Source organism: Callospermophilus lateralis, unplaced genomic scaffold (assembly GCF_048772815.1).
Source record: "Callospermophilus lateralis isolate mCalLat2 unplaced genomic scaffold, mCalLat2.hap1 Scaffold_74, whole genome shotgun sequence".
NCBI classification, from domain to species: Eukaryota; Metazoa; Chordata; class Mammalia; order Rodentia; family Sciuridae; genus Callospermophilus; species Callospermophilus lateralis.
In genome coordinates this window covers 5,644,956-5,659,488 of record NW_027515420.1, presented here as the reverse complement: position 1 = coordinate 5,659,488, position 14,533 = coordinate 5,644,956, and the positions used below count along the sequence as shown (strand labels likewise).

Below are 14,533 nucleotides of genomic sequence, written 5' to 3'. Positions count from 1 at the left end.
AACACGTGTGTGTGTGTGTGTGTGTGTATTTCTAAATTCATGGGATTGCATTATTTAAACCATTAGCCTCTTTCATACTTTAACTCAAGCATGACACATTTCCTCTTATGGCCTTTAAGGAAAAAGCTGAATTATATTGAGACTTGAGATGTGCTGTGAAATTCGGCACAAAGCGACACATTTGTTCTTGCATTTGACAAATGATTGTACGCGCGCTCTGTGTAAGCACCACGCTGGCTTGAGATCCAGTGTGAGCCCACAGGTTCCTGCCCTACCAGCCCAGGCACTGGGTCTGAGTTCTCACCTGATGCTTCACAGCCGCCTTCTTGGTTTAGAACCCAGATTGCAGGCAGAAGCACACAAGCAGTAGAAGCTTGGACACACTCCCTTCATATTTTTCCTCTCTGGAAGCAGGTGGTGTAAGTGATATTATTGTTTTCCTTGGAACCCAAGAACTCATGAATAAAAATTATCTCTCTTTCTCTCATACAAGAACCAAGTCCCAGCAGTCCAAACTCAGATTTCATTATGTTTTGTAAATTTATTATTGAAAGATAACAGCTAAGCATTTCTTCTGACCCTTTTGTCAGGGGTTTGCCAGATGTTTTACACACAGAGACCACTTCAATTCCCCTGCTAACCCAACAAGGTAGATCATTCTATTTTGCGTCACCTTCTCAGGGAGGCCTGCTCTGACCCCCCTCTTTAACTGCAGCCAGCTTTCTCTTCTGCACCCTGATATCTGTCTAGTTTACCCATCGACCCTTTCATCTGTAATGAAAGCTCCATGAAGGCTGAGATGTTTGCCTTCCCTGTTCCCGCCTGTCTCCCCACCACCTGGAACAGTGTCTGTCCCACAGAGACACAGTGATTGACAACAGGGAACAGGGGAGGTGCTGTTTCTGAGGTACTGTTGAGGAACACTGGTATGGTAGATTAGAAAGGACACAACTGAGGGAGGCACCAAGCGGGCACAGAGATGGGTGGGTATTTTCCTCTTTGTGAAATTAGACATAATCTGTGTTTACCTTTTTTCTGCCCCTTATATCCTGGGCAGGTACATCACCTGGTGACCCAAGCAGGAACTGTTAGTGAAGATTAAGCAATAAAGTAGCAGCAACCAGCTGTGATCTTCTACCTGCGAATCATTCTTTCCATGGGTTAGGTGAAACTCATGGACACACTCTTGGCCCATCTTGGTTTCAGAAAGTTTTGTGGATGTTCTTGCTTCCTTTCCCTTTTCTTCTTCTTTTTCTTTCTTTGTTTTATTTTGGAAAAGAGTCATTGCTAACCCAAGATTCTGAGTGTGTAAACTGCATGGCGCTGTGAGCTACTAAACACCTGGAGCTTTCAACCCTGATCCCTCATGTCTTCACTAGCCTGTGCCCAGACCCTTTCCCACTTGAGTCTTCCACCCACATTTCACATTTTTGCATCCCCACAGTCATAATCCTGGTCTAAGTCATTAGCAATCTTTTTCCTGAGGATTAAATAGGCCCTCCAGCTACTTTCTCTTCCCCTAGAATCTACACCCTCCATCCAGCTCAACAAGAACAACAGTAGAGGAGGAAAGTGTATTCGGGGGCTCATGGCTTCAGAGGTCTCAGTCCACAGACAGCCAGCTCCATTCCTTGGGGCTTGAGGTGAGGCTGAACATCATGGCAGAAGAGTGTGGTGGAGGGAAGCAGCTCACATGATCAGGAAGCAGAGAGACTCCACTCACCAGATACAAAATATATACCCCAAGGCATGCCCCTAGGGACTCACCTTCTCCAACCACACAGTTAATCCCCATCAGGGTATTAATGCACTGATTAGGTTAAGGCTCTCATAACCCAATCATCTCACCTTTAAACCTTCTTGCACTGTCTCTCTCACACATGAGCTTCTGAGGGACACCTCATATCTAAACGATAACAAAAAAGGAAATGAAAGCCAAACCTTGATTACCAGACTTAGAAGTCCATGGAAACTAACCCAAACATATCAAACCAACATTTCTAATCTTTAAGCTGATCCTTTTTATTAATGAACTCCCATCTGGTTATTATCTGTCAGAGTCCATCTACCTCCATTCCAACAAAGCACCACTCTTTCCATTTCTCAGCGGGAATCACCTAATTCTGCCAATGCCACTTCTCCATCATGAAACATGCCATTTATTCAACCATACCTCTCTTCTTTTTAGAAGAATCTCAATCTTTCCTTCCTGTTTGCAAAGCACCCCCAAGGAAGTCTTTGTGACTCTACTCTCTCTAGTCCCTTGATACAGCAATATCCAGTGTCAGCAAGTAATTGGGAAGACCTATAGCCAAGGATGTATGACATGGAATGTACTCTTGAAGTGCTGCTACTGTTCTTTGTGAGTTAAGCCAAATTCTATCCTTTCTCTTTAGGACTGTAAGGAAAGAGAACCTGTTTATCTATTTACTCTGGAACTTTCCAATAATACAAAATGCCCAGCTTTGCACAAAGTGGCTAATCAATTGTTATTGACTCATACACTTGTAATGCTCATTGCTCTGTTAAATGAATTATTAATTTCCTTGCAGTCACGAGTCCTGTATAGCCCAGAAAATGTATTGGTGGTGAATTCATTCTTTTGCTTATTCATGCATTTATTCATTCAATAAATCTTTATTGAATGCCTTCAAAGTTTCAGACATTGAAGTTTCTGGAGGTCTGGAACTTGAAAGGAAGGTCATCGTCTTAAAAAAAATAACCTTTCTATTTAATAGTAGTGTGTATGGGTGGGGGCAGCTACAAACAACCATTGTCTTGTGGGCTGCGTTAGGTGGGAGGTGAGTAGGAAGGACGGCAAGTGGAAGGAAGGAAGACCTCCTGGTGAACCTTGAGAGGAAGGTAGCTGCCGGGAGAATGAGGTAAAGAAGGGAAGGGTGACCAGGTACAGGGACACACGCCTGTAATCCTTGGGATTAGGGAGACTGAGGCAGGAGGATTCCAATTTTCAGGCCAGCCAGGGCAACTTATTGAGAATCTCTTAATAAATAAATAAGTAGGGCTGGGAAGGAGCATTAGGCAGATGACAACACCCATGGTCCCAATGCTTTAAGAGGAACAAGAAGCATGACAGCGGTACTGGTACATCTGCTTGTCTGGGCAGGATGAGCTGGTTACAGATGGAGAGGTGGAAGCAGGGAGTGGCAGCTCAACCTGGAAGGTGTTTAGGGAACCTGGGCAGGTAACCATGGAGACACTATCTCAGGAGGAGTTGGAAGTGAGGTGGAAGCCCATTTCATGTACATTCTCTGCTGGTTCTTTCCTAGTCCATTTGACTTGGACCAGTTACAGGAAACACATCAACTTTATTATTTCGGTTCTTCTTCTGTGTACATGCCAAAAGTTCTCTACTAATCTTTCTTTTACAGCACAGGAAAGATTCGAGTTTCTTTATACCCCATCTCTTCCATAGTAGCTATATTTTGAGGAGGTAATTGAAAAATATGCAAATTTTTTATACACAATTTCAAAAGGAAGAGAATATTTAATGAATTAAGAAGGCAGGGGGAAAGGCTGGGGTTGTGGCTCAGCAGTAGAGCGCTTGCCTAGCACAGGCGAGGCCCAGGGTTCAATCCTCAGCAGCACATAAAAATAAATAAATAAAATAAAGGTATTGTGTCCAAATACAACTAAAAATTAAATATTAAAAAAAAAGGAGGCAGAGGGAATGTTTGAGGTTTCAAGATACTGAAACACATCAACTGATAACCAAATGCAATTGATTGAATCCTGGATTAAAAATAATTCAAAAAAGGATGCTATTTGAACTATTGGAAAAGCCTGAATATGGAAAGTTTATGAAATGTTAGGTTCCTTGAATATGATAGTAGCATTGTAAATCTAGAAAGAAGTCTTCTTTCTTGGGATATGCTTACCAAAAAATTACATAGAAAAATGTTATGTTGTCTACAACCTACTTTGTAATGATTCAGCAAAAAATGTATGTAACTAACGAAACAGCAAAGATAGCAAAGTGTTTAAAACTTGATTCGTGTGGGTGAAGGGTAAATGTGTTCATTGTACCTTTCTTCTTGACTCTGTTCAGATTTGAGCCTTTATTCCAGAAAATATTTGGAAAATAGTATTTAAAAAATGATTTTTATAATGAAAAGTTTCTTTAGCCCCCAAAATATGCAGTTTTTGTTTCTCCCACTATCTGTTCCTTGGCTATTCTAGCCCTTTCTGATTTCTCTTTCCTCTATACTTTTATCACACAGTAAGTTTTATTCCCATTGATGGCCAAATCTATCCTTCCAGATACTAAGGTATGGGTCACATCAGATGACAGTTCCCCCACCTATTTGCCCTGAACCTTGACTACCAGTGCCAAGCAGCATCAGGCACTCACTGTGTGTTCGTGGGCTTTCTCATGATCTACTGGTATCACCATTTTTAACCTAAAACCCAAACCATGGCACTTTTTCATTCTGATTTCTTTCTTCTTTCCAACTTTCTTCAGCTGGTTAAAAGCTGTTATTCATTCATTCCCACATTACACAGGAAAAAGATGCCAAATCCCTGACATCCTTATGGCTTATCACATATTCCTTCGGCAAAGGTAATCTAGTCTGTGTCATTGTATTTATTGCCCCCAAATCAAAACCAGTTGCCAAAGTAATGAAGGTCTATTGGTTTGTGTTGACTTAATCCATGTCAGAGGAGCTTTAAAAGCATATAAGGATAATTTGACCAGTAAAAGGAAAGCCATAAAAATGATCAAAAAGCCAATAGATATGCTGAGAACACCAAGCTTATTTTACTGAGGATTTATGGTCAACTTATGAGAAAATTATTTGGTCCAAGTCTACATTCAAGTACTTCCCTCTGTAATTCAACAAAGATTCTAGTCTCTGAAAAAAACAGCCTCCTATAATGAGATACCCTAGTCACCCCTAACTTGCAGCACATGTAGTTTAATTTTCAACAGTTGTGAGACTGCAGTAAATTCAGTTTTTGAATCACTAGTCCCATTTATACCTCAGCCCTGCATTAAATTACCGGAGCATAAACTGCACTGGAGCAAAGCCAACTGTGTTGTCCCTTCTGACATACCTGCACAAGTGTTTATTTATCAAATCGAGCTTAAATACCAGACGAACCCCAGATGGTAGAAGTGCCAACTCCCACTGTGTCCCATCCAACAGAAGTGGATGCCAGGTCATCATGCCCCGCCATGCCATGCCAGCTTTGCCCCAGGCCCAATTCTGGAGGTTGTATTTTATTGACCAGACTCAAATTGGCTTCCCCTAGCGTAGGTGATAAAGTGTGGTGTCAGGTCACCCATGTAAAATATATTACTTTAACTTTGACAGCTTGTCATTGAAGTCCTTGTTTATATAATCTATTGTGCCATTGACTCCAATCTTATTTTAAAAAGCAAACCTAGAAATAAAAACCCTTTCTTTTGCTGTTTTGTTGATGAATGTCTATACCCTGCTCCTTCCCTTAAATAATCTCAGAAGTAGCCATTTCTATGGTCACTGTCAGTTTACATCAAATTATCAGGCTTCCAGTTTTAAACTCTGCCTCACGGAAGATGAAGCACACACACCATGCTTTAATGGGAAGCCTTTCACTGCACAGCCTTCTCCTTTCCAAAGAGTTTTAGACTCGGTATGTCTAAACAGAGAGGGATCTTGTGGAGCTATGGCTGGGTAGATATGAAGTGAGCATTACCAGAATCTATGAGACAGCAGCAACCGAAATCATCAAGGTACCTGAAAACTAGCAAAAACCAAAACTTTCACACTGTGAGGATTTGTTGAAATAATATTTACTTTTAGAGATAAAAAAAAAGTCTTTCTGAAGTTGGGCTTTCAAATTCCAAATAAGCCATTTGGGGAAAACTCTGTAAGTTTTAAAGTTAGCAGGAGGGAAAAAGCAAGCAAACAAACAAACAAACAAAACATTGCTTCACTTTCCTAGCCATTTACTAAGTACCCAAACACATGACAGGGGGAAGGATTTGTTTATATTAGTACTAAGCATTCCTTCTTGGAGGAGACCAAAATAAAGTCTAATAGCATTTTCCTATTAGCTTAAAAGTACTGCCAAACTAAAATCGCTCTTTCTCTACATAAAGATTTAGCACAGAATTTACAAGCCATTATAAAATTAGTTCAGACAATATAGGCAAAATGGTTACTTTATATTTGGGGATTTCTAAGTCTATATAAAATATGTAAAGTAAATATGTATGCATAACGTCTCCACCTTCTTTAAAAAGAGGTCCTTGCCCAAGAAAGGATGGGAGGTAGAGGTATTAGGAAGTTTGATACTCTCCTAAAAAAGGCTCACAGGGCCAATTACATAAAAACTCTTCTTTACCATTGGCTGTTTTAATAAGATAAAAATCACATTCCCTGCTTCCTACCCGTTTCAGAGACTTATTTAAGAGGAAATTAGATGATCCGGCTAAAGTGCTTTATTATATTTTGGTTTTACAATTTATTAGTATTCTCAAAATATAAGGTTCTTTTTCTGGATAATCTTGTCAATTTTGGTATTTTCTCATATTCTATGTCATACTGACATTTGAATTATTTACATTATTTTTTCTGAATTTTTGAAGTAATTGCTAAGATATTCCTCTTCCTAACTTTAATAATCTAAAACCTAGGAAAATTTTGTTTCCTTAACTCCCAAAGGAACTTTGAGAATTCAAATGATAAACTCAGCCTCTTCGATTTTGCGGTTCATCACGATTCCCTCTTCTTTTTTCCCACACCCCAGAATAACACTCCCTTCCCTGCCCCTTTAAAAAAAAATATTTCCCTTGGGTCTATAACTTTTCTATTCAATCACCATTTAGATTACTTGTCCTCAGGGACATGGCTGTTAGGAGCCGCAGGAAAAAAATCGTGATTAGTCACTGGTCTCAAAAAAATCCTCCCCAATCCTGTTTACAAGGATAGATGCCAATTCTCCAAACGTGCTCCATGCTCATGTTCTTTTCAGGGTCATTCTGCTAGCACAGCACAGATTAAACACACAGCCTCGGTATTTTCAGTGTTGTGAGGAGACACATTTACATTCCACTGACAGCACTGGGTGTAAAAGGAAGCCATCTGCTAGGATTCAACATCTTCACAAGGAGTAGCTACAACTTCGCAGAGAGAAGTCAAGAGAAAAGCAGTCACTCATGACAGGGCTCACCTCCATCCAAGTACTCTTCTTTGTGTGGTGGTAGACCCCAGCAGAAATCAGCACCGTCCTAAAAGGCATTTTTATTCCTAATGGTTCTTAGAAGTTGGTCTTGTTTCACATGGTTTCATTGTTCTCTTAAAAGATGTTAGCTGATAATTTTAGGGCCCTTTTCCTAGTTTCAGGAACCCACAATAAATATATTAATTTTGCTACAAAGATGACAACGAGGTCTTTGCTTATTTGTGCATTCTATCCAGGCAATTAATCTTTTCCAACATCTAGTTCATTTTCTACAAAGGAATCATTTCTGGAAAATCCTTTTTCTAAATTAAAAGGTGGTATATAGGGAAAAGAGAAAAGTCATTACAAACTGAAGACTGAGTATACTCCCAGCATTTTGCTCACTCTGTTTTAATTTTCACAACCATCCGAGGAGATAGTGATTATCTAAAAGAGGATTTAAGCAATTCATCCTAATTCATCCAGCTAGTAAGCCACAGACTTGCCATCTAATGTTAGCCCTTGTTTGGTTTTGCCCTGGGGCATGTGAAGTAGAGCACTGTATAGATGGAACCCCAAATCTACTCTGTAATTTCAATTGTCACCCTTAGTTGGCATATTTATTCATGGAGAGAAGAGAATCAGTGGTTATTTTATATTTCATATCTCTTTCTGTGTACAGTGCTTTTATAGCCAGTCCCATTTCCCTGCTTGTAGAAGTTTGTTTAATTACTTGAAGGCTTCACACGTGAGAACAAGCTTCAATAAAGCATGCCGATGGGTAGGTGGGCTTCTTTGGTGAGTTCTAGGAGGGTGCCCAGCACACAGTGGGTGTCTGGGCAGTAAGCTGTCTCTACAGTGCCTGCCTGCATAAATGCTGAAAAACTCAGCAGGAGAACAAAGAAAAGGACCCATAATTCACAACTTTCAGTCCTGTGCTTTTAACACCCAGCATATCTATCAAGAAATAAAATAACTAAACAATGTAGACAACCTCCCGGGGTTGCTGCTTGTATAAAACAGCCATGTGCTATGCTCGCTCCAGTTTGAACACAACGTTAGCAGGCGATGATTAAGAAGGTAGCTATTTCAGTGCTTCACAGTGTCAGAAAACAAGGTATCGAGCCATCAACTCCCTTTTTAGGTGCAGCACTTAGATTGGAGCCATGTATTGCTTCCAACTGTAAATATTAACAGGGAAGCAAAGAGAGAGCTCTTCCATTGGCCATGGGCTGCCTGAGCTCAGCATATTATATGACACTTTGGCATTATTTGCTGAGATGTAGATAATTTTACTTCTTGTTAACAAGTTTCTGTGTATTTTTACTCCATCAGCAGGTTCTTGAATCAATGCCTACAGGAGATTTGACTAACATCAGCATAATTTGACTTTGATGGAAAGTTTGAAATTTATTCATAATTAAAAACTATACATCCATTTCCCAATTTCCCAGTAATGGCAGCTAATTCTTTTGGGTATCATAGTATTTATACATGGTTCCCTAAAATGCATTGGTTCCTTTGTTCTGACTAACTCTAGGAGTTCATGTTTTTATAAGGATAAAGAAGAATATTTTGGGGGCAAACTAAAGAGGCCTTTCATATGTGACTCCTGGAGTATTGGAGAACTGCAGAGTGATTTTTACTCCTTTTGAGACACTGACTTTTAAAATAATTTTTAATAAATGTAATATTAAAAAGGGACCTGAACATTATTTATAGGAAAATATACACATTTCACTACATAAAAAATTAAATATTATTATTTATCAAGTATATAAAGTATACATGGACAGTGCCTGAATTCAATAAACGCCTGTTGAGGGGCTGGGGTTATGGCTCAGCAGTAGAGTGCTCGCCTTGCATGTGCAAGGCCCTGGGTTCAATCCTTAGCACCACATAAAAATAAATAAAAGTTATTGTGTACAACTACAAAGAATAAATATTTTAAAAAATAAACGCCTGTTGATAAGGATTGTGATACAGTATATAAATGCACTTGTCTCATTGCGATGGCACATTACTGCATATAGAAAGTCAGATGAGAAAAGTTGTCCCATATTCCCATTTACAAAATCAAGTAAGACAGCAGTAACCATGTATAGGATGTTAAAAATCTAACTACTTTTATTTGTAAGGATATACTTTTAATCTTATGGAGCAAAAATTCGAATTGGCATGTTCTCTGCCATGAACTTTTGCAGTTCATAACATATCACATTTTTTTTAACTTAAGATATGATTTCAAGGCCTGTACTTTCCTATATACAGAAAGCTAGAGTCAAACAACATACCATTTCTATTTTCCCTTCATGTTGTTAGCTTCTGCGTTCATAAAGATCCTTAGGTACTCAAATTGTTTTAAACTGAACTGACAAATTAGATGGCATTGTAAAACAAATGTGGAACTTCTCCATATGAGTGATGATCAGTCCTGACACACCTAGGTGATACTTGAAATGTTTTCCAGGAAGATATCTATAGACCTATGTGTCAGGCCTAATCTAGCCCTCTCTGAACCAAGAAAACTCAGTTGGAATTTGTGGTTATGAATGCAGTCTGCAGGTATTGGAATGAGTAAATTAGTTTATAGTCTTTAAAAGGGAATGAAATCAAGGATGGTGTCTTTGTTATACTCTGTTCTGCCAACAGTACTACGTGAGTTACACTCAGGATACAACCTACTCTCCCTCAAAGAATATTTAATTCAAAGAGGTAGAGCTCCCTGCTCAAATGCTTTGCCATATGTGACTACGAATCACCTTCATGGCCCTTGTAACCTATTCCCAGGCCCTTTACATCCCAGAGTGTCTCTTTCTACAGGTGCACATATTTTTTTTTATTGGAGGAGGAATGGCTTGTCCTCCCCAGTCATGTTGAAATCCTATGAAAGACTCACTTCTGTTTCAGGCAGAAGACTAATAATACGCAATTATGTACAGAAGCCAGATCTCTTCAGCTCACCTCACTAGGTGAATGTGAAGCTCAATGTCATTACTTTGGGTTCTGCAAATAAAATTTTAAATTGAGATGCTTATATTGGTTTCTATAATTTGAGAGCATTTATATTGGTAATTAAGTGGCAATACGGTTAAATCAGCCAAACAAACACAACCTTCAACCTCAGGAAGCTGCAAATTAAGATAATTTACATACTGCCAGCTGTGATTAACTCTAGCATTTATAGGACTTAATAGTAAAAATAAATTGATACAGATCCTGCTAAGGACATACAGCAAATTTTACAATCTCTTTCCCATTTTCTTCCTCTTTTGCTCCTAGAATTGTTCTTTAAAAAAAAAAATACACTGTTTCTTGGGCATTGTTGGTCTCATGGAAACCTTGTATTTTTTGTGAACTATGTGTAATTGTATCTATTTTTAAAAACTCATTTTAAATTTAAGAAATAGGAACACTTTTAAAATTTTCTGGTTAAAAAAAAAGACCTTTAAAGGTTTCATTTAACAAATTAGAAACCCAGAATTATATATTGGATGGGGCGAAATGAGGATTTAAGCTTGAATTAACTAAGTGACTTTCAATCAATCACTTAATTACTTCAAACCTTAGTTTTTGCATCTATAAAGTGGAAATAATGGAACTACTGATAGTTAGGATTAAAGAGATACTGGATGGTGAATCCTTCCCATCACCACTAGAGCCCCAAGTCAGAGGGGATACATCTCCATGAAGGAAGAAACGCCATGGGAATCCTGCCCATCTGATTCCTGAGGTTCCTGTGCACTGGGCTAATGTCTTTCAGTGAAGGTTCTGCTTTTATAATATCTGGCTTCCTTGGCTCTGAAAGTAGATCCCACTAGTCATAGATATGTTCAGACTGCCCACCGTTCAGTATAGTACACATTTTGTATTGATCTACTCAATTGGGACATTTTCTAAAGTGAGTTTACATAGTTTCTCCATTTTATGTGCTTTAAGTTAATGAACAATAACATTAGTCTATTTCGCCAGAGACTGATGATCCAGGAAATTTGCTCAGGATTTTTTTGTTTGGTTGTTTGTTTGTTTTAAAGGAAGGGAGATTTAAACCGATTATACTCAAACCTTCCCAGAATAAAACATGTCTCTAGTCCTTTGATAGAAACAGAGAAAGAGCACCACAGGCCTGAAATGTTAATTAATGAATAAGAACATTAGAAGGAATTTGAATGATTTTTTTTAAAGAGCTCAAAGCAAAACTATGTGTAGAGAAAACTTTTAATTAGAAAAAAAATCAAAACCTGGGCTAAATAATATGCATATTTAATAGGAGAGTTAACAGAGCAAATTCCTCCAAGTGTTTGCTCAAGAAAAATTTTTTGTCTGCATTGTATTATTTACACCCTCCCTCCGCCACACTCACTATAGCAATGAACCATCTACATAGTTTGAGTTCCTTCATGGAAGAATAAGTCTAAGAATATGATTGAGGATTTATTATTGAAGATAAAAACATCATTAAGGAAAGTTGCTACATTTTGACAAAAAGTCCTGCTATGTTATGAATATTGTGTCTCCCTGAAATTCAAGATGATGGTATCACTACCTAGGACCTTTGGAAGGTGTTCAGGTCACAAAGGTGGAGCCCTCAGGAATGTCCCTTCCATCATGTGAGAACACAGAAAAAAGACAAAATCTAAAAATGGGAAGCAGATTCTCATCAGATACCATACCCTCCAACACCTTGATCTCACACTTCTCAGCTTCCAGAACTGCAAGATATAAATTTCTGCTGTTTATAAGCCACCCAATCAATGGAATAGTCTCATACAGATGCCTTCCAGTCAGTAAGTGGGAGCCACAATAATCACAAGCTGCAGGAAATAGTTTTGAGGAAACTATAGCTCAGGCCTAAATCACAGAGTTCTGAAAGGCTCTTCTACTCTGCCTTAATTTTCACAGAAACTTGAGCAATTTAATCCATCCTCTAGCCCTCTGCTTTGTTTACCCACTTTATATCCCATTATGGCAGCATTCTTTGCCTGTTCCAGTCAGGCCTACCTAATCTCTGCTCTTTTCCCATATAAACTTTTCTTCCCACTATTACGTCTTTACTTGGGTCATTTTTTTTTCTCTTTTGAATGCTCTCCCAATTTCTGTCCTATAAATAATCTTCCTCATATTTCATGGCCTTGTTTAATTCCCATATCCTCCACAAAAACTTCCCCCGTTGCAATAGCTTGTAGAGATCAGACTTCTGTGAATTTATGTGTGCTTTTACCCAGTGACATAAATTAGGGATTGTTTTTGATATGTTTTTTAGTTTAGTTTTTTAGTTTCTTCTTCCTCTTTTTTTGTTCCCTACAATGAGATTACAGTGTCCTTGAAGTTATTATGGTAGGGATTATATATTGTATTTCTAACTTTCTGCTTACTTTCCTCCCTCTCTGCCTACATCCTACCCATCGCTGGAGGCATTGAAGAAACAAATGCGTAGATGAAATGGTCACTTGGGGAAGATGCTGGCATTCTTTTGGTTGCAGGGGACATGCGGAAGGCACTGTCTCCTACAGTTCTCTGCATTTCATGGGACCTATAAAAGTACAGAACTTTGGATTTCCTGCCTTGGGGTTCAGAATGTCAGCTTGTCCCACAGGGAGCAGTTACTGTACAGGAAGGTGGCTTAGAGGGAGGCTGAATTGGCAGGGAGGAGGTGGGAGTGCACAGTACAAACCCTGCTGCTCAGCTGAATTTGGGAAGAGGAGAACATTTGGAAAATGTTTTGTAAGTCTGTTTTTTTTTTCCCCCTGATAACTAGATTTGTGAGAAATTATCAATTTTGGTCTTTGTAATGGTACATTGAGACCAAATGCAGTCCTCTCTAGCCCTGTCCCTGAGCTATTGTGGCTGCACCAGTGCTTTTTCTACTCATGAGCTCTTCCAGATCTTTCCTGGATCCTGCTTTTCTTCTGGAACCACCTGCTCTTCCTTGGCATATTTTCCTCTGTCCTTGCTTGGGACCTTTTCAGCAATCTTGATTATCTTTTTGGGCCAGTGCCTGAGATTTCCTTTCTTCTCTCACATCTACAAGGCTTGTTCAGGAATCCCTATGGAAGTCTATGGCTTTAATGATTGTTTCCCATTCTCTACCTTCACAAATGTAAAAAATGCAGTTATAGAAAGAACTAGTAATCGATCAAGGCAAAGAGGATCATTATGAACACAATATGGCACTTATATTGTTTCTTAAAAACATGAGTATTCTCAGCTCTTTCTTCAGACAGGAGCACAATTTGTAAATTTCTCCAGTGAAAATAATTTTAAAACAACACTTCGATGACAAGGAAATAATCAAATAAAACATAAAAACAGGTCAAGAGAAAATGTGTTTTCTGAAGAAAATTCCTATGCAGTCTTTAGGTCCTGAGTCAAATGTCCTCTGTGGGAAGATTTTTCTGTGCTCCCCACTCTTGGAAATATTGTACTTTTTTCATCTGTGCATACAACATACCACTCATTCATCCATTCCTTTATTTTTTCAGTAAATAATGAAGCTCTCCTCTGCCATGCATGATTGCCAGGCACTGAATTTATGAAAGATAAAGAAGACATTTTCTCCTGTCTCTTTGGTTTATGTTCTCACCAGTAAAATGGAAGAAGTCTTAAGACTTCTGTGAATAATGAATAAGATAATGTGCATAAGGCCATAGAATAATTTCTGGCTCAGAATGACAAATCAGCCTTCATTAATTAGTGTTATTATAAGATGTTGTGACAGAGGTGTATTTAATGTTCTGGGAACAAGACCCTCCAAATACTGATTGCGGTGGGGGAAGCCAGGAAGTCTTCATTGGAGAATTTTGAAAATGTATATTTGACTAGGCAAAGAAGAATGAAATGAGGATTTTAAAAAGAATCATGAGCAGCATATCCTTTAAAATATCTTTTCAAAGTTGCAACAGTGGTCAGTTCTTACTGATTTAGATGAGGTAAACTAAAAGGATGTGGATTATAATGATTCAACCATAGTTATCCAACTTTGAAGAGAAATTACACCACTTCTTCTAGATCACTAAAATTTTGAGCAGTCCTCTCTATTCTGACATCATATAATACTCTTCTAAAAGCAGAGGAAGTCTAATTGAATATTAGTTGGACAACTGCTATGAGAGTGTCCTTCATTACAGGTTATATCTTCATGGATCTAAACTGCTTCTGGGATTGGTTCAGGGAAGAGCTAATTTATATCAAGTTAGTCCAATATGAATAAAAAGCTGTCTGTGAATTTGGTTCTTGGATAGAAATATTGGAGCATGTGACATACTTAACCCCAAGACATTATCACCAACAAAGGGGTTACTAGGGACCAAATCTAATGTTAGGCATCTTTTCATCCCTCTGACCAAAATACCTGACAAGAACAACT

General features: G+C 38.5%; 1 protein-coding gene across 1 annotated transcript in view; it reads right to left on the bottom strand.

Annotated features, from left to right (window-relative positions):
* LOC143389915 (protein crumbs homolog 1-like) overlaps positions 1-14,533 on the bottom strand; it is a 52,861-nt gene that overhangs the window by 571 nt on the left and 37,757 nt on the right.